General features: G+C 43.1%; 1 protein-coding gene across 6 annotated transcripts in view; it reads left to right on the plus strand.

Annotated features, from left to right (window-relative positions):
• Nucleotides 1–19,773, plus strand: part of CTBP1 (C-terminal binding protein 1) — a 164,905-nt gene that overhangs the window by 104,896 nt on the left and 40,236 nt on the right. The window lies entirely within an intron of this gene.

The raw sequence follows: 19,773 nt of genomic DNA on the forward strand, positions 1-19,773 counted from the left end.
CATCTCCAGGGCCTTACGAGGTGGGAATGGTCTCATTTCGCATTCCGGCCCCATGGCAAAGAGCCTGGTGCCTTATTAAAATACCTTCAATCTCCCCATTGTGTCCCTGCGGGGAGGGAACAAGAAAGCACAAAGAAAAATAAAATTTGTGTTGAAATAATTTCTGTTCTAAGTCAAAAGCTTATTTGTCGTCGTTTTAAAATCCGTGTTCTTTGTAAATAAAAAGGGTTAAGAAGCCTGTTATTGAGTAGACCGTGCTGGCAGGAAGATAATTGTCCAGTGCATCTCTTTGTTCTGTATTCTTATCTGTTTTATCTATTTTTAGCTGTGTGTTGTTGAAATAAGCATGTGAAATAGCAACCAAAACTGCTAACTTCAGTCTGTTTCCTAATGCTGCTCTTTATTGACTCCCCCCCTCCCTCTCCTTCCCCCCCCCCCAGGGACAGCTGGGTTTCAGTATTTGAGTTCTGTAACATTTGGTGGATGGTAACCAATTTAGTCTGTTAGCACGTTTGCCACTGGGAGAGAGGTCTGGAGACAGAATACTTGGTCCAGCTGCAGTTCGCTGCTGTATTTCAGAACCAAATGAAACAGGCAGCCCCTCAGCCTGCCCCCCGGCTCTCTAGGCTGAGAATTTGGGATTTGTGATGCGAGGCATAAGCAGATAGAAAGGGGAAATTGAGGAGTTGAGCTGTTGCCTTGTTTGGATCATTGTTAATGCAGAATAATGCTGGGGAGGTGGACGGAGTTTGTGTTTGTTTGGTGGCATCAATTGGTGCAGTGCGAGCGGTGCAGTTTCTGCCCTGATGTAAACAGCAGCCCCTCCCCTCCCAAAATACTGTAGGTTCAATATTTCTCCATCAGGCGGTGCGTTATCTAATGACTGAATTGGAAATAGAGTAACAGCCCCAAGAATTGCTTTAGTCACGCTCAGCAGAGGAGTTCAGTCAATGGAAGCACTGTTGGGAAATGAAACCACTACAATCACCTTTGTGAATGTTTCAGTTCAGCGTCGTCAGACGTAGTCACGGAGGAGCTGGAGCATGCAGCCATTGAGCACACAAAGCACTGCTTGTACGGAGCTCGTCATCGTAAATATTGTGGCCCTGTGATGCTTTATCATCGTGTGGAGCTCCTGATAGCGTGACAAAACAAATTACAAGTGTCCTTACGTTTGTCAGCTCGGTTAGCTCTTGACTCGTCCTTCTGTATCATAGAGATAAATGGCATCTGCTCTTTGTTAAAAATGCGCGGTGCTTCAATTTGCTTCAATTCCCTGTTCCTAAGAGTTGGAGTTTTATTGCAGTGTGGTCGCAGTGCTCAGCCAGAAGTGTGATCCTGGCGATGAGGGCTGGGCTGGATCCTGTGGAGCGTCATCGTACAGATACAGCGGGATGCTTGCCCCTGTTCTGAGGCATAATGTCTGTCCCTCCTTAGCAATTAGAGGGCCTCTACTACAGTAGGGTGTCTGTGCAGGGGAGTGCTTTTTGGGGACAAAACTGACATTTGCTTCAATGGACTAAGAATGAAAGAGTTGCCTTCTTAGCAAGTAAATAGTTTGGGCAGCGATAAGTGTGTGCAAAGACACGGATTTAAATGTCTTTGAGTAAAAACTCCTGAGAAGCAATGTGATTTTTAATTTGCTTATGTGTAATCCAGCTCTTATTCAAAGCCATGCAAATACTTTGGACTACAATTGCTCTTGGCCATGTTGTCTCTCAGCACCCACGATGAATTTGTAATAGCTGTTCCTTGAAATGTACCCAAGCAGGGCAGCTGTATGTGTGGTAGACTTGCCTCTAAGAGTCATATTTAGGTTTTTGCCTCCCAGGCCAGCTGGGAACGTTGATGAGGTGATACTGTGCAGCATGTGTCAAGCTCTCAAATCGCAGCGTAGCAGCCTCAGCTGAGGCTCCCCAACCTTCTGGCCCCATAATTATTTATTTAGTGAGGGAGGGGAGGTGGAATTACACATTTAATACGTGCCCTAAAATTTAAGGTGAGGATAAAAGTTGTACTACATGGCCGTTCTACTTCAGTTCCTCTGCCACACACACTTCTTCACACCCAGACAGCACAGGATTTACAGTTTTGGAAGGCAGGAGTTCCCAGCTGTGCTTTTACGTCTTTCTTCCCAGCTGCCCTAACAGCAAAGGTGATGATTCATTTCAACTTTTGTGCGATCAAGAGAAGACAGCAAACACTCAATACAGCCAAATCTATAACAAATGTTTCCAGTTGCCCAGCATCTGTCTGGGAGCATCCAGTCCTGGGAGGTGCTGGGATCCCCGAGCTGTGATTGGGATCAGATCTCTCCCAGCATGCAGCACGCCTCAGCCTGTCTTCCCCAGGGATCAGCCCAACCAGAGACTGTATCTGCTTCCTCCAGGAGTCTGAGGCAGTCCCAGGGCTCATCTAATTTGTGCCTCTCATAGCTGCTGCCTGCAGAAAAATCTCCAGTTAAAGCTGAATTCCCTGTAGAAAGAAATCACATTGGTGTATATTTTAGATGATCGCTGCTCATCCCTGTATTTTTATCTTCTATTCTTCTTCCCTTTTTTCAGGTGGCTTTGGAGGGACTTCCTTGCAGTGCACCTGCCACTAGTCAGCCAGGAGGGACTTGCTCAAGAAAACACAAAAAGCAAGCATGGGGCTGCAGGCAGTACTTACAAACTTGAGGGTTTTTTTTTTTTTAATAACAGAAAGCTTTTATTTCTGTCACATGTAAAAGCATTCAGTATTAAAACACGAGGTAATGTGATTATGTAATTTTGCTTTACGTTAGGTACTTTAAGGCATATCTTAATAGTTCCTTTTACAGGTCAGTGGATGTCCCATATCTGTGCCCAAATAACTTTCAGCGAGTTGTGTCACCACCAGCTGAGTTATGTAAGTCTGGAATGGAAGCTGTTCATGCTGTCTGACTCTGTGTGTGTCCAAATTCAGAGCTGCCTTCCTCTCCTTTCAGTCCCGTCAGGGGAGCTCTGATCCCACCCCACAGCAAGGAAGGAAGCAGGGAAACATCTGCCACTTGTGACCTGAGCCACAATTCAGATCCCTGTGTACAGTCTGTGTTTTCTTACTACTGAATGTGCCCTGTGCTGCTTTCCTGAACAGTCCCAGTATTTGTTCATAGGTTGTGTCTTGCACTGTCATATGTGGCATACCCCACAACATGGGCTGTGGGGGCACCTGGAGGGAGCTCAGCCATTCATTGTCACGCTGCCCTGTGGAACACGGCAGGAGCAGAATTATTCTGCTGCCCCTGAAGTGCAGCTTTTGCCAGCTTCTGTGCTGGATTGGCATCTGACCTCCCAAAGTGAGAAACGTCAGTGGCTGGGAAATCACAGCCCAGTGCTCTGCGTGTGTGATCTTGTGCAAGAAGGATGCAGGGCCCCATCTCATCTACTTTGGGCAGTCAGAACCAACTCAGTGTAGGTAAAGGAGCAGTGTCTTAGGACAGGTGAGTTCTGGGGGCAGCCAGAGAGCAGTTCTGCTTTCTGTTCTGCTCATGTTGGAGCCTTAGGAAGCCAGGCTGACTGTTCCTGCTGCCATATGAGGGGTTGTCCCTCTCTCCCTGTCCTCCAAAATATCATCAGTAGCAATTAGCCTGTGACTACTGTTTGATGGCAGCAACAGATGTAACCCTCCAAGACTCTCCCTGCTGCATTCCTATTGACCTGTATTCCTTTCTTACGCAGGAGAGCCTGTATGTGGCCAAGCAGAGGAATAGTGCTATCCTGCATCACGCCCAGCCACTGTGTGAGGGAGAGAGAAGAAAGCCAGGCGAGAAGCAGCGCTGCAGGGTATTTCTGCCTTTTCTCCCTCTGCAGGCTGTTCCTACAGCTCCTGGCTTAGTCAGAAGCGGGCAGAAGGGAGCTGTATAGAGGTGCCTGCTCCTATTCCTGCTGGGCTGACTGCAGGAGGCTGCGGGGAGGGCTCGCCGTCCCATCAGCTGTTAGTCATCCACGCAGTCAGGCAGCGCCGCAGGGCTGACAGCTGGCTGGGGCTTCGCTGTTCTGCAGATCCCGCTACCTTTAGTCTCCAACCACAGAGTTCCTATTGGCTTCTGTGGGAATTTTACCCTAACCTGAATTTTTAGACTCAATTTTTAGCCCGTACTTAAAGCCAAACTGTCCAAAATTCTCTCTGCTTCTTGTGTATTTGCAGCTGGGCATCCTCAGTCCTGTAAAGAAAATGCCTGGCTTAGCAGATACTGGTGTGAAGCTCTTCGTCAAAATTCCTCAATGTGTCACAGAGTGGCCAGGGTTGGAAGGGACCTCAAGGATCGTGAATCAAATCCTTGTCAGATTTCATCAGATGGCTGCAGCTAGTTTGTCTCTTGCTGAGTACGTAGCTTCAGTCTTTGCAGAGTCATGCAGGACTGAAATGTTTAGCAGAGATAACCACAAGCCAGTCTCCAGACTCTTAAACTGGTATTTAAATATTTTTTCTCTTTAATGTGTTGTAGTAAATATGTTAAGCTGTTTATTTTCGACCGGATAATGAGCGTTTTCACATTTGTGGTCTACCAACCATCTTAATGTGTGTCTGCTGCTCCACTGAGTAGTATTAATGTGTATCAAGGCCTTGCTCATGTAGTTGATTTTCCCGTTCATGTAATCAGCATTACTGAGAGAAGCAATCCTCAGTAGTTGTGCTGTGTGTGTGAGTTCTCATGCAGGCTGCGACGCCTTTCTCATAATGTGCTGTTTTGGGGTAAGGAAGGTCCTGAAGGTGCTGACCAAACGCACTGCAGCATTTTATGTTTGATTTTTACATCCTCACTGTATTCTCCTCTGTAATGGAGATCCTTTTTAAAATACCTTGTGCCAACTTTTCAGCCATACATTTCTGCTACAGGATTTTGGTGTGGGAAGTAGTTTGTTTGCATTCAATTTTGGGGTGCTTTAAGATGAAAAAATGCAGTACTCATTTCCTGTACCTCAATATACTTGATTATTTGCACCTACAGGACTTGCTGCCTTCACCCTCAGTCAACATTTGTAGCTAGTACTGTGGTCACTTCATTCATTGGGTCTGCCGAATCTTTGTGGGTTTTTGTTTTTCAGCTCTGATGAGATTGCTGACACCTGTTAAAATTGCGTTGGATTTGCAGATACTTCTCTGAGGAACCTTTTCTCCTTACCCTACAACTAAAGCAGCTTCCTGCATCTGCCCTACGCGAGGCTGCTGGTCAGCAATGCAGCTGCCAAAGCTCCACTCTTCTGATCTCTGCAGTCAGCACAAATTGACATCAGATTGCTGTTTTTTTTATTTTTTTCTAGAAGAAAAAAAGCTTATTTTTTTAGATGTTGCTTTATCTGCACAGAGCTGGATGTATTTAGCCACGCCAGTCTAGATAAAAAGAATGTCTTGCATTTTTTTAAAGGCTTGTGGGAGGAGGCTCACAATAGAGGCTCCATTGTGCTGTTAGTGCTGCGAGTACAGGAAATCACAAATTAGCTATGATGAGGGTATTGCAGGGGAGTTTGAAGTTTACTTAATTCCCATAGTGTTGTGTGGTTTTGAAAGGGTTTCACAATGCGTTGCCTTTCGGGTTCAGTTGTGTATGTTGTTTGTATTTGGCAGCCCTCTGTTCAGGGCTTTCTCTTACCACGTTCAAAAGGCTTCATGTTTTGAGTCCTTGAGTCCAGCTGACTTTCCTTCTTACCGTAAATACAGAGGCAGACAAATGTGCTTGGTATTTATCTCATGACCACCCTGCAGCCATCTAAAATTCAAATCTGATATTATGCATTCAGCAGTGAGAGCGAGCAATAAAAAGGGGTTTTAAGTAGGAATTTGGAGAACATTATGTTGCAGGCACAACTTCTCTTTTCCTCACAGATTTTGATTTCTGATTCTGCAGGATGTTGAGTCATTCTCCTTCCAATTGACATCGAAGGGAACTGGAGTGAGTTGACAAATCCAGGGGCTCCTAGCTGTTACCTGTGTGCTAAGCCAGTGCTACTGTAGCATAACCCTGGTGCTAGAAATCTGTCTAGGGGTTGCTTTGGCTCAGTATCCGCAATTGAGGAACAAGTTCTGTCTGTTAGATGGGAGAATTAAGATGATGAGAACTCTCTGAAGTCATGAATCTCACTTTCCTAGAGCTGTGACTGAAGTGTATTACATTGAGGTGGTATTTTAGAACCTAAAGTGAGTTCTGCTATTTTGTTCTGCATTTCTTTCTATAATTTTGCTTCTGTCTTCACTTGGGACTTGTTCTTAGGCTTGTTGGTTTTTTGATTTATTTTTTTTTTCCTGAGCTTTGCAGCTTCATAAAAAAAATACTCTGACAAAATCAATGCTTATGTTCTAAAAGGAAAAAAAATCAAGAAATAGAAAATGAAGTTTACTTTTGGCTCTCTGAAGGACACTATTGTGTAGAAATGATGTAGTTTTCAAATTGTGGCCTGTGCAGTTCTAGCAGCTATTGAAATGAGGGTGGGTTGTTTGTTTGTGCAGGTTAAAAAAAGAAAAGGACCTCGAGAACGATGCAGCTCTCAGACTATCAAAGAGAATTAGTGAAGATTAGTTTACATTTTAGAAGACTAATTCAAAATGAGCATTAAATGGATTATTTTTATAAATAGTAAATAGGCTCCTCTGTCATACCTTAGATTTCTTTGATCACAGAAATGCATAGTGAAAGCAGCAGTCTGTGAACACACTTTGTGATACCTGGGAAACTGCTCCCATTTAATGAAGTACAATTTTCAGTCAGGTTTGTTAAGCTGGCACATTGCTGTTTGAACTCTTGTTTAAGTGTAAACTGCTTCTTTCGTATTTGCATTAAGGGATTTAGGAATTGGAGAAGCTGAACCAGAATGTGATACTCTGCAATTGCTGTATATTGAGGCGTCTGTGTTGTCATGTGTGCTTTGGTGTTCTAATGGGATGTTCTGTGTGGGATTTGTACATCTGTGTGAGGAACTTGAAGCTCCTATTTATGGATAGAGATAGGACAAGGGAGAATGGTCTTAAACTGAGACAGGGGAGGTTTAGGTCAGATATTAGGAGGAAGTTTTTCACCCAGAGGGTGGTGAGCAATCTGGAACAGGTTGCCAAGGAGGTTGTGGATGCCCCATCCCTGGAGGCATTCAAGGCCAGGCTGGATGTGGCTCTGGGCAGCCTGGTCTGCTGGTTGGTGACCCTGCACATAGCAGGGGGTTGGAACTGGATGATCATTGTGGTCCTTTTCAACCCAGGCCATTCTTGTGATTCTGTTTATTAGGAAGTTAATGACTAACATGGGAACTGAAATTACCTTTTAAAGCCCTTCTCTTTTTTTTTTTTTTTTTTTTTTTTTTCTTCCCCTCTTTTGGTTCTAGAAATCTTAGGTGAGTACTGAAGTAATAAAACATGGACTTGCTGACTTCCAGGGGAAGTTGGGTCAAATTAGTGCCTGGAGAATTGAAAGAAGGAAGTAAAAAACAGTGCTTAGCACATTGAGCAAGGAGAGCAGAATGACCTGCTTGGTCCTGGTGCTCTTCTTGCACTTCTGTGCCTCATCTTCTTGTGAAAGCAGCACATTCCAGCAGGATTCTCTTAGTAATAGTGCTCTGAACTTGTGCTTGATAGGCATTGTTGTTTTAGCACAAGTAAATGGTTTGGGAGGTGAGGCAGCATCTTTTCAGTTGAGAACTGAATTAAAGTAAATGCACTGAGGAATATACAGCCCAGAGCTTGACTGGGCTCAGTTGTCCAAAATATTCTGCTGTGATTGGAGGGCGGTTTTTTTTGTCAAATAAAAATGTTCTTTTCACTAGTAAAGCACTTCTTGTGTATTTGAATTGGGAAGTTTTAGTTCATCAATTATCTTTACAGAAAGAGACAGCCAAAAATACCGGTGGGTGCTGCAGCTCCACACAGTGCACTGAGCGCTCCTCATCCTCGTGTAGCACTGAGATACGGAGGCTTGGAGTGCGGGCACGGCTGTGAGCTATTTGTGCTTAACAGCTGATCTTTGGAAGAGAAGTGCTATGGGATAATTCCTTTCGGTTTGAGTTTGCACATTGTGTGACTATTAAAAACTTCAAGACGACTGTTAAGTAAAGACAGCTCCTTGAAGTGCCAGATGGAAAAGAGCAAGAGAAACGCCTGCTGTTTAACACAGAGAGGGGATTTTTGCAAGTTGTCTTCTGGGGTCTTCCCCAGTCTGCACAGTTGCTGTGCTGCAGTTTCTGTGCTGGGGCCTGTTCAGACGTTACGTACGTAAGTGAGATGAATTTCCCCTCGTTAATTGTGTGGCAGAATGCTGGCTTCAGACGGCATCTTCATCACGTGGTGACAGGTTTGTTTTGCACCACCACACTGCACCACGTTGCTCAAATCACCACAGCTCCTTCTCAATTCCTACCTGCTCTGTCCAGTAAGAGCTCTTACGGACGGGGCAGACATTTCTGCTGTTCTGGAAATGTGCTGGCTTTTTGAAACGCTGTTGTGGCTGGTGAAACACAATACTGGCTGCTTGGTTTGGACCAGAGACTCCTTGATTCAGTCTTTCGCAGGGCAGTCGGCTATGTTATTACATACATTTTCTATGGATCTCGTTCAATGCCTGTGTTTATACATAGCTTGGAATAACTGGAAAATGTAAAAAATGCAGAGTATTCTTCAGTTGGCTAAAATTTGAAAAGGGCGTTTTTTCCTGCCGGCATCTGGAAGTCAGCCAGGTGAAAGTTAACATTCCCACAATACCTTTGCTGTGGGATAATGGGCAAGTTGAGGGCAGCATTCTTCCGTTCCTTTGGATAAACAGACTGCTGTCCAAGGCTGGGCGGCAGCTATTGCTGAACGTGGAAGCGTTGCTGTTTGCTCTCACAGTCATTGCTTTGTTGATGGTTTTGCCACCCCTGCTCCTTCTGAAACATGGCAGCAGGGAGCTGGTGTGCAGTTGTCTGCTCTGAGCACGTGTCGTCGTCATTTCTTTTACTTTTGATTCTCCAAGAAGAATGCAGTGTGTGCTGCCTCAAAGTAGTGCTTTTCTGCATGAGGAGCCATGCGCACCAGTACCTTTCTAGCCAGGTGAATGGTCATTCTTGAGCTTCAGTAGTGTAGTCAGAGACTTAGAGAATTTCAGAGATGCTTTATGTTTAGTCTGTGGTTTCTCGGGCTGCTGTATAAATGTTGTTCTTACTGAAAATCATCTTAGTGACTTAGGAGCTTTTCGGGTTAGTGCTTTCCTACCACAGTGTCTTTTCACCTTTAGTGGCGATCTCTTTATAGGAGGGCACGTGGCTTTTCATTACTGATACTTAGTCAAAAGTGTGGCAAGCAGCTTTCACTTCTAAAAATTCCATTTTTGCTGAGATTTGAATTGGCACAAGAAGGTCACTGGTGAACTGATTTTTCATGCTGTATGGATGGGCTCAGACACAGCCATGTAATTATTCCCCTTCATTCCTTGATGTTGCTGAGGTCCTTACATGCACTGTAGCCAGTAAATGAACCTAGATTTCATTGTACGTAAACTGCATTTTTCCAAGCAGTGTGTAGGCCTGCTGTCAAGTAATCTGTACGTTCACATCAGGATGAAGTCAGTAGGATCAGTAATGTAATGTTCCTGTAATCCTGTAATGTTCCATTCTCACGCTAAGTGCAGCAAAACAGTAAAATGCAAATGCTCTGAAATGTGCTGCTGGTGGGATTTCCAGTTCTGTGACTGTAATTTTTCATCAGTTCTAAACCTGTAATACCTTTTAATATGTTTTCAGGAACTATATGGGAAGAAAAGCACTGTTGCTTACTTGATTAAAATGAAGACATACTAAGAAACAAATCTGCTGTGCCATTTTCAGTTTGTGTTCACGTAGAACATGGGTTTTATGGACCTTTCAGTTGGAGGTTATTTATTTCTCTGCACTGTAAAGAGCAACTACTTGAACTGCTGGTTTTATTGGCTGTAAGCATCAGTATCTTGGAACAGGCTGTATTTAGACATGTAGCATTCTTTTCTATTTCACATTTCTCAGCCTCCCTGCATAAAATAAATCTGCTTATTCCACATCTATACACGTGTGTGCATATTCGTGTGGAGTATGTGTACCTTAATTTCCTGTGTGAACATCAAACTTATCTTTGCTGTAGCACAGAAAGCAGTAGCATCTTTTTTTATCAGTTGTGAAGCCATATATGTTAATATGCATAAGCACTTCTAATTACATCAGGTGTGTGTGCATCGTTCTGCAAGCAGCTTGTGTGCAGATGGGTGTTTGTTCCCAACCTCCTGATTTAGCAAGGAACGCAGCAAACTGCCTTGCTCTACAAGCAGCTCTGCTGCCTGATTGCAGAACCCCAGTGTGACTTGGTATGAATAGGGAACAAAAAGCAAGACCTTCGATGAAGACAGAAAATAAAATCCTAATGAAGGATGTGCACTGAATAGTAACTTGGCTTTCATGTCTACCAACTGTGAAACCTCGGTAAGAATTGCTGCTATTGTGTGAGTGTTCCCTCCTTCCTAATAGAGGTGTTCTGTATCCTGTTTTTCTTGTTGACTTGAGAATGACAGCTTTTACAAGTATTGTAATGATGAAGTGCCATTAGCTGTATACCATTCATGTCTTAAATTGCATCCTTTGTTGTGTTTCTTGCTATTCTTGTAAAATAGTTGGGTATGGTCAGAATCTTGATTTCCAGCACTTCTGCTTTCTTTTTTTTTTTTTTTATTTTTTATTTTCTTGTTTGGTAGGTTATTCATTTTTTGTTGAATTATGTGTATTTCTGTGATCAGTTGGCATGGAAACATGGCTGCTTTATAGACCGGTTGCCTTTAACATTAATTTGCAGGTACTTGTTTTTCAGCGTGAGAATGGAAGCCATTTATGTTCTTCATCGTTCCCCATCATTAATATTCACATGCTTTCTGACTCAACATAAATTATCATTCTTTCTATCTTAGGTGGTTAAAATATACTTTTTTAAAAGGGATGGATGATTTCTTGGTGGGATGTACCACGTTTTGCATGGAAGAAAGCCAGAGGCTTGCTTTGATTCTTAGTGAAAGAGGAATACTTCACCATTACTCTGTGATTTTGGCTGACAGGTTTCTGAAATACCTCTGTATGGGCAAAAGGCAACTTGCAGCCTGGCCACGATGGCTGTGGCGTTGTTCTTGGTGCTGTGATGTACGCTTCATCAGGGGCTGCAGCTGGGAGAGAAACAAGTCTGCCCATTGTGTCTCCGTAACGAAGAATAGCTGGGCTGTCAGTGCGTGTTCACATCTCTAGAAATGTGAAACTGTTGGAGTGCGGGCTATTTTAAGTGTAGGTAACTAAATAACTAATTGAAGACGTATTATAAGCAGGTGCAGATTGTTTGCTCTCAACGTAGTTGCTTTCGAGTTCCTTAGGATCGAATCTCATTTTAGTTTCTAATAGTTCAGAACATTGTTTGGAGAGCTTTATACAGATTGGATACGTGGAATAGAAATAAGATTTGAATTAATTTACTTTGGCTTATACTTTTCCATCCTGTTCCAGGCTTTGAATGCTTCCTTTCGGGATCTGTTTCCCAGTGCTTGTTCCATGAGTGCTATTTCGTGATCTCACACAGCAGCTGTATGGCCCATTTCTTTTTCTTAATTTCTCCACATTTTTAAAAATAAACAATCAGAAAACAGAACACTGTAGGTATAAACCTCATGTTCTAATATTTAATGCTGGATTTAAATAGCTTGATTGAAAAATCAATGGTTTGGTTCATACCAAACTCCTCTGTCGGAGCTCTTCTGAGCTTTCATGTTATTTGTGAGTGGTTTTCTTGGAGGTGAGGTGTTTAGAAGCAGAGATGAGGGCTTCTAGTTGTGCTTTTGGCAGTTTGCAGATCAGATTCTCAGGGCCCGCAGTGCAGCTGTGAAAGAAGTTGGGCTGTGCTGCTTCCTGTGTGACAGCAGCTCCTCATACACAGTGTAACCATTTCTCCCCACTTTCCCACCCTCTCCATTCTCTCATAACAAATAGATCTGTTAAGAGCGAGAAACAAACATGTCTCACTCTTTTGCCATCTTTTCCCATCTCGATGTACTTGTCAGAGTAGCTGGAGATGAGATCTGTTTTTTCCCTGCCTGTTGTAAACTTTTTTTTTTTCTTTCTTCCCCTCGCCATCGTTCCTTGAAGCCTGATGGCATTGCTGACCATGGAAAAGTAGCAGCCAGAACCACAGGGGAGGAGAGGGAGGGTCGGAAAGCTGCAGATTGGCTTAATCCTCATATAGAATTGTGACTTTTCTTGATTAGACTGAGTTCCTCTTCCATTTTCTCTCTGCAGCCCAATGTTTCATTCATTCATAACTTCTTGCTGTGTTTTTGTTTGTCAGGATTGCTTGTTTATTTGTTCTCAATTTTCACCCTGCAGCGCACCCAGCTCAGCAGTTCAGTCTGGTGAGGAACGTAGGTTTGCACAGCTGATGCCAGTTGCATGGTTTGGGGTTGGGTGCCCCCAGGTCTCAGGACAGAGCTGGCTTCACTGCGTTTGCTGCCACTTGATCCCAGCTCTGTGCAGTGCTGGGATGAGAGTGTCTGTCTTTGTTCATTTACTTACAGGTTGGATGCTGGTCTCGTCAAAATCAAGGGTACTCCCATAGTCTTCTGTGGGTTCTTGCCAGACCTCCCAGAGGGAAACACTGCTGCTTGTGTTGTCCCTTAAGTATTTTTGTCTTAAGTTGTACCCGGTGCTCTATTCAACATGTGTTAAGGAACAAATAGTCCAGCTTAATTTGATTATTTTATTTAAGCCTTTTGGAAAGTACCTATAAAACAAGTGTGAAGGAACATGTATCAAAACACACACAGGTGTCAAATTGTAACCAGAAAAAGGGTTGTGTTCTTAAAGGGAAAAACGAGTGGGCTTTTATTGCTGTGCTGTGTTTCCATTCATTGTGCAAACTGGCTGCCGTGACGTTCTTGTTCTCTGGCTTCATACAGTGCCTGCCACAACGCTGGCTGGTTTTGAGGAAATAATGCAATAAATGTGTTTAATAATATTTTGTTAAGAAGCTGATATGTTGCAAGTTGGCTACAAAATTATCTGGTATTCATTGGACTTGGAAAGTAAAGTTCTGATGAAGGCACTGGGAAAAGCCAGGACGCCGTCAGTTTTCTCACCTTGAGCAGCAATTCAGAAAAGGCCCCATGTGTTACCAGTTACTGCAGTGTTGTAGCCTCTCTAAAGAAATAATCCTGCTAATGATTTTAAAAATCTGTAAGTACGTATAAGTGGAGTTGCCTCTTAAAGCACCAGCTGATTCATTCATTCTTTGTAAGTATTTTATCAGCTTTGCAGTTCAGGCCCAATAAATAATCCTTGTCCAGAGGATCTTTTTTTTTGACTTTTTACTGAGTTGTTTTCCAGGTTTCATCTGCTGTTCTCAGCACTTGTTTCCTTTCTTCCTTTTGTAACTGGGAAGAGAGTACTGACGCAGGAGGGATAGAAAGAAATAAGATGGAGCTTTTGGAATAAAGTCTTTAATGAAAATACTGTAAGGACTGAGATTGCCTTGGATTTACTCTGGTGAAAGAACAAGCGATTGGAGTGCTTACTGTGACCACTTTTAGACATGTGATGCCCGTGCAAACTTCCTACGCACAGTAATATATCCCAGTACTGACATTCCTTGTGTTTCTAGTTTGAGTAGGTAGAAGATCTACAGACCAGAGCTGCTTATTTTGGACACTGTTGCATCCATGTAGTATCCATTCTCATTGCTTCAGTCATTCTTTGTCTTGATAGTGGAAGGAAGCTGCTGTGGTCGTTCATTAACAGGTTGCCCAAGGAGGCTGTGGATGCCCCATTCCTGGAGGCATTCAAGGCCAGGCTGGATGTGGCTCTGGGCAGCCTGGTCTGCTGGTTGTGACCCTGCACATAGCAGGGGGTTGGAACTGGATGATCATTGTGGTCCTTTTCAACCCAGTTTGGGATTCTGTGATTCCCATACTGTCCATTTCCAGAAGCTGCGGTGCTGCCCAATTCTGAGGCTGTCACCAAGAGGGAGAGGTGACATTTCTGTGATGCACACACGTGCTGTGGGCAGCTTGGTAAACGTCTCTACCTGCACGCTGTGGGACGCAGGAGCTGTAACAAACTCATTGTTTTGTTTTTGCTTTTTTTTTTTTTTTTAAGCTGAAGCATGGATGGAAAAAGCTAGAATAAGAGTGCAGGCTGGCAGTTTGCTGGGAAAGGTAACAGCAAATTCATTTTCCAAAACGTGGTGCTAAAAGAGACAAGGAAATATACAGTAGGAAGGATTAGCTGCTAAGGGATCTCGTCTGTATGACGAAGGAGAGGTACCCTTTTGCCTTAAGATTTTGTAGCTCTTAATAGAATCAGTAATTCCTTTTATAACACTTCTTTGTTACTGATGCTTTTAGCACTGTTTAATGTTTTATGTGATATAGGGAAATGGAATGTGATTTGTGCCCTGAAAAATAATTAGAAGTCTTTATCTGCAGCCAAGGCATTCTTACACTTGTGAGTGAGCCCTTTCCAAGTTCGGAATGGTTAAACTGCAGAGACGAAAAGAAATGCTATAAAACCCAATGAAAAATGCAGCTATGGGTCATTTTTAAACACTTCTGGCTTTTCACCAGTTCAGTGGAAACAAAGCCTTCAAAAACTTTCTCCAAGCCCCTTTAGTATGTGGTGTACGTGGGAAGAAATGATTTGCTTCTCCCATTGAGCCATGGGAATGAGTCCCAAGTTTAACTGTTTTTCAGGACGGCTTTAACTGTGATATTGGGACAAGAGCCTTTGTAATTGAAACTCAAAATCTGCTTGAAGAAAAGCTCTGTATAGCAACTCTCTTACATCATGGCTTTTATTATATTATGATTAAATGTAACATGATAACAAAGTCAGCTTTTGCCTTAAACTGCCTGTTTTACTTGGCTCTTGGACTGTTGTTGCTGGCCCGTTCTCAGCGAGCTTGTCATCTTCATACATCCTGTTTGCTTACCTTCAAAATGAACATCTCTTTAGGAAATCCTATTTATTCAAGCTCAGCTCACTTGGTGTTGGTTAGGGTTGAGCACCCTGCCTAGGGTGTGAGGGCTTTGGTTCCATTATGCCACAGCTTTCCTCAGTTTCCCATTTTCATGAGCTGTTCTCTAGCTTGTTACAGTCATCAGCCATCTTCATATCGACCGAGAGCAGCAGAGGTCAGTGGCTGTGGGAGGAACCCAAAAGATCGAGGGATCCCAAGAGCTTTAAGGAGCCCTTTGCACTGCTTCAGCATTGGGCAGAGTTGCTGTGGCTTTCAGAAAAAACAGAATGGAGTGTGAGTGAGGGAAGTTGCCGTCATTTGCTGGGGACTGTAACACTGTGCTGAGTTCTCTCTTCTTAATTACATTGGTCTTGAATGTGTGTGTGGTATGGGTGTACATAGATACACGTGTGCATAGCTCAGGCAGTTGAGTGTTTCAGCTGTAATTCTCAGGGGAATTCTCTAGCCCTCTTTCCTTCTTCACATGCTTAATAAAGAGAATCAGAATATTTTTTTTCACTGTTGACAAAAATATCATCGTGATTTTCAGCTGAAAAGAAGGCTTAGGGCATTGCATGCTTTCCTTATTTAAAAGGAAGAGTTATAAGGAAAACGAGCGCTGTGTTCGACCTGCAGAGCACTTCAGTACTGTTATTTTTAGTATCATTCAAGCATGTTATGCTGACCTCAAAAATATTAAACCTGCTGAAACTAATTTGGTTATCCAAGGCCCCACACTTGCTTATCTTCATCCTTTTTGATAAGGAAAATAAGGAGTGCTCTGCGTGATAGTTTAACGTTCTTGGTCAAAGTACAGGTGTGCTGTTAGAGAAATTGCTTTCAGTGTTTGGGATCAGAATAAAGGAAGCCTTTGATGTTGGCTTTGCCTGGGTTATTGGGTTTCTTTCTCTGAGACAGCATCCCGTGCCATGTCTGAGATGCAGAAAGGCACAGAGTCGTCGCTGTGACAGACTGGATCCAGAAGTTTGATTGTGTAATGGATGATTGGCAGTGCCTTTAAAACATAATGTGAAATCAGTGCTCTGAAAGGGGTTGAATTGATAGTGCAGGGAGATGAGGTATAGCTCAGGTGGTGCTTTAAACTGTGCCAAAACAATCCAAACCTGCTGTAATAATAAGCTTACTGTAAGAGAAACATTTTAGGAGGAGTGAGAGAATTTATTATCCTTTTTATTCCTTCCTACTTAATGTTTTACAGGCAAATCAAGAGCAGGTCCTTGAGTGTATTACATTTCAAATTAATGGTATGTGGCTGTTCAGCTTTTATGCAGTTCATGGGCAAAATGGTGATTCTGAGAACGTGTTTTGTTGGTTTATTACTTAAAGCATTGCTTGCTTCCTTCTTTATTTTTGAATGCATGGGTAGAAGAGCTGTGCTGAGGGCTGCTGGTGCATCTCTTCACAGACCTGCTCTTCCTGTGAGTTCCAGGCTTGTTCTTTATCTTCAGTGTTCTGTCCTCAGAACCTCCAAGCCCATGTCCTTCCATGGAAAGTGTTTCTGTAAGCCTTGGCAGGACCCGTATTGTTGCTGGAATGGCTCTGGGAGGTAATGGTGCTGCTCCTGCAGCAATTGTTGAAGCAGATTGTTTTTCCAGTTCTGTCTGCAGGAGTTCACTGGCTTTTTTTTTTTTTTTCCCCAGTCACACCCACTGATCCATAAAGTTTATGGACTGAGATATAAGTTCCATAAACTGAAGTTTGGGTGTGTGTTAAGGCGGGTGGCATTCCCCTGCTCCTCCTTGGTTTCTGTCCCCAAAGGAGATGACAGCAGCCGTGTTTCCAGGTGTGCTGCATGTGGCTCTGGTGCAAGCTGCCTTCATGCTTGCAGCTCTGTGGTTTGGAGATATTGAGAGAGATTTGAAGGAACTCATTAGTAAGGGAAATGGATGCCTGTGAGTAGATGTAGGCAAGAGCGACTGCTGAAGTGTCAAGCCTTTGGTTTCTTTGATTCTTGCATTGAATTTTACAGAAGTTTCTGCTGATTCTGTAGCATCTTGGCAGGCAGGTGCTTTCCAGTCATCCTCAAACCAGAGCTAGAAGGAACAAACCCACAGCCTCAGCCAGGATTCCTCTGAAGCTGGAAATAATGTGAGCGTGCTCAGTTAGGGCAGTTCCACCACCACTGTTATTCCCCCCCCACCTTTTTCTTCCTTTCCTTATTACTTAATGAACCAAAAAATACTTGAAGCAGACCTTTCAGCTGTCTTTTAAACCGTTTTCCCTTTCTCTGGGGTTTGCTTTCATGCATCTGTTGCTTCAAAACAGGGCTTCTGCAGCGCTGTGCATTGCACATGTTGTACTGCTGACACTCGAGCTTCCCAGTTGTACTGCATGATGTGGTGGTGGCTGAATATTGTCATTGGATTTGCTGTTTAAGCCTTGAGAGGCAATTAAGATTTTGCAGTAAGTCGTCATGTTTTTACTGCTTGTTCATTTGATGCTAAATAGGTGTGATCAATGCCATTTTCTTTCTGATTCTGAAAAATGTCAGTGAAGATGACGCTATCCTTGTAGCATGCTCTGAATGTGTTGAGTAATTTTGTGACGTGCAGTGCTTGCCTGCTCACCTGGATGTCTGAAGTACGTGTGTAACTAATAGGAAATGCTTAGGGACTACTGATTAAAAAAGGCATGAGAAGCCCTTATCCTTATGGTTATCTGACAAATACCAGAGAGTAGCATGTTTTTTGTGTCAGTATGGTGAGGTAATGAGGAATCGTGACTCTCATGTCCCAGCGCCTACAGGAATGACATTTTCTAAATAGAAATCACTGCATTACTTTGTTTAGTAAGTCCTAAAAGGGAAAATAAATGGCATTAAAGTACTGTGTGCATTGTGTGCTGTAGCAGTCTACTTGGATACGCATGCTGATTCTCACAAGCGGTGAAGTAATGATGTGATGCATTTGTGAGTCTCGAATGTGGAAGCCTGTGGAGTAGGGTGGTGATTACGGAAGTATTGGTGGTGTGGCTGATGTATTTTGTGTAAGGAGAGAGCTGAGAGTGTCCCGGAGAGCAGCTGGGTGCATTTCAGTCTCTGCAATTAGCGAGAGGATGTAAGTGGGTGTGAGTGCTGAGCACATCTCTGGGTCAGCGCAGCCCCGGAAACCGCCTGTGTTTTTCTTGGTCTCTTGCAAATTAAAAGAAGGAAGGCGACTTGTTTTTCACTGTGCTTAGGTAAATAAAAACGTATAGCATTTACCTTGAGCCCCACAGCCTTCAGTGGAGACTGCATGTATGTTTTAGGGAAGCTCATGTTTGGTTTCCTCTTGTGTGCGTACTGTGAAGTCCAGTTCTTATTCCTTTGGAATCAGTGTGGAACTCTTCCTATTAATGTCAGTATTATTTCCAGCAAATTCCTGCAATCTTAAGAAGCATAGTTAGAAACAAAACATGAGAAAAGAATACAAATAAATTCCGCTCCTAAATAATTCTGTCTTCCAAGGCTAACTACTGCTCTTCTGTACATGCTGCTTGGTGCTGGTGTTCTTTATTGAACTCCTACGACTGTCCAAATTCTTTATCCCACATCCCAAGACACAGAAGGTGACAAGCTGACAGTGACAAAGGGTGTTGGATGTGATTCTGGCAGAGTCAGAGTGGTTCTGTTGCATATTTCCATGCTGGTAAGCACTCTTCTCTTACATCCATTTTACTGACCCATATACTTATGCTGCATTTGTGGCGTATTTCTGCTGAACTGTGCTTTAGTTCTATTCTGCCTTGAGTCAAAATGCCACTTGAGGTCTTGGCACATGTATTCCAAGCTTTCCAGAAGAGAGGCTGGGCTTCAAGATGCGTGAGGTGCATGCCAGGAGCCATGAGATGTTTCTGAAGTATGCTTCTTCTAGGAATTTCAGTAGGCAAACCTGATTCATAGCAGCTTCTACGTTCGTGTTTGGAGTGGGATATTTGTGTTTGTTTTGACAACTTGTTCTTTACTCAAATTAATATTAATGTTTATTTTTAAAAGGATGTGTAACGTTGTTGAGGACTTCTTGTAAGTAAGTGACAGCTGTGAGTAAAGTTACAGCCTAGGTAAGAATGTAAAGTAAGGTAGGTGCCCCAGGGGATCAGTTTCATGTTACGTGTGCAAGGTTGTAAATGAGCTGAATGCCCAACCTGTCATTTTCGGGTCTTGTTTCTGTAGATAGAGAAGAGGTTTTTCAGCAGTTTATATTTTCTTAAGAGTGTGAATCACTGTGATGTTTCTGCTGTGCATAAGGGAGGGTTGGTAGGAAAAAGCCTTTTGAAAGCATGTTGTCAAGGGAGTTTTCCTGCTTATTGAATCACTGCGCTTGTAAGAATCCCCAGAAATGCAACAGTGAAAACTCTCCTTCCCAGGGCTGCTGTCCCCTGTTCCTTGTGCATGTTGGTTCCTCGTCAGAGGGTTACTGCTGAGGGTTGTGCTTCTTGGCATTGGTGTATCTTTCAGAAAAAAAGAATTGAAGCATTTGTTTGAAAAAAGAAAAACTCGTTTAAAGAATTAAATGGACTTTGCAAACAGATTTAAGGAAATGAAAGGTAGGTTGAATTTTGGGCCCATGGAAGCTGACAGTGTCCTTTACTTCTAGTGTGTATGCCTTATTTGAGAGACATCTGGTGTTAACGATGGTACATCAGTCAGCAGCAGAAAAATGTGAACCTTTTGACACCTTTCTGTAGAACAGCTAATCCACATTGCAGCTCCAGAAGGCACTCCTGTCCTGTGTCTGTGGCAGCTATATGCTGTGTGGTGACTGCTCTGTGTGCACCTTAAACCTGCTG

The sequence above is a fragment of the Meleagris gallopavo genome, chromosome 4 (assembly GCF_905368555.1).
Source record: "Meleagris gallopavo chromosome 4, MGAL_WU_HG_1.1, whole genome shotgun sequence".
Lineage (NCBI taxonomy): Eukaryota > Metazoa > Chordata > Aves > Galliformes > Phasianidae > Meleagris > Meleagris gallopavo.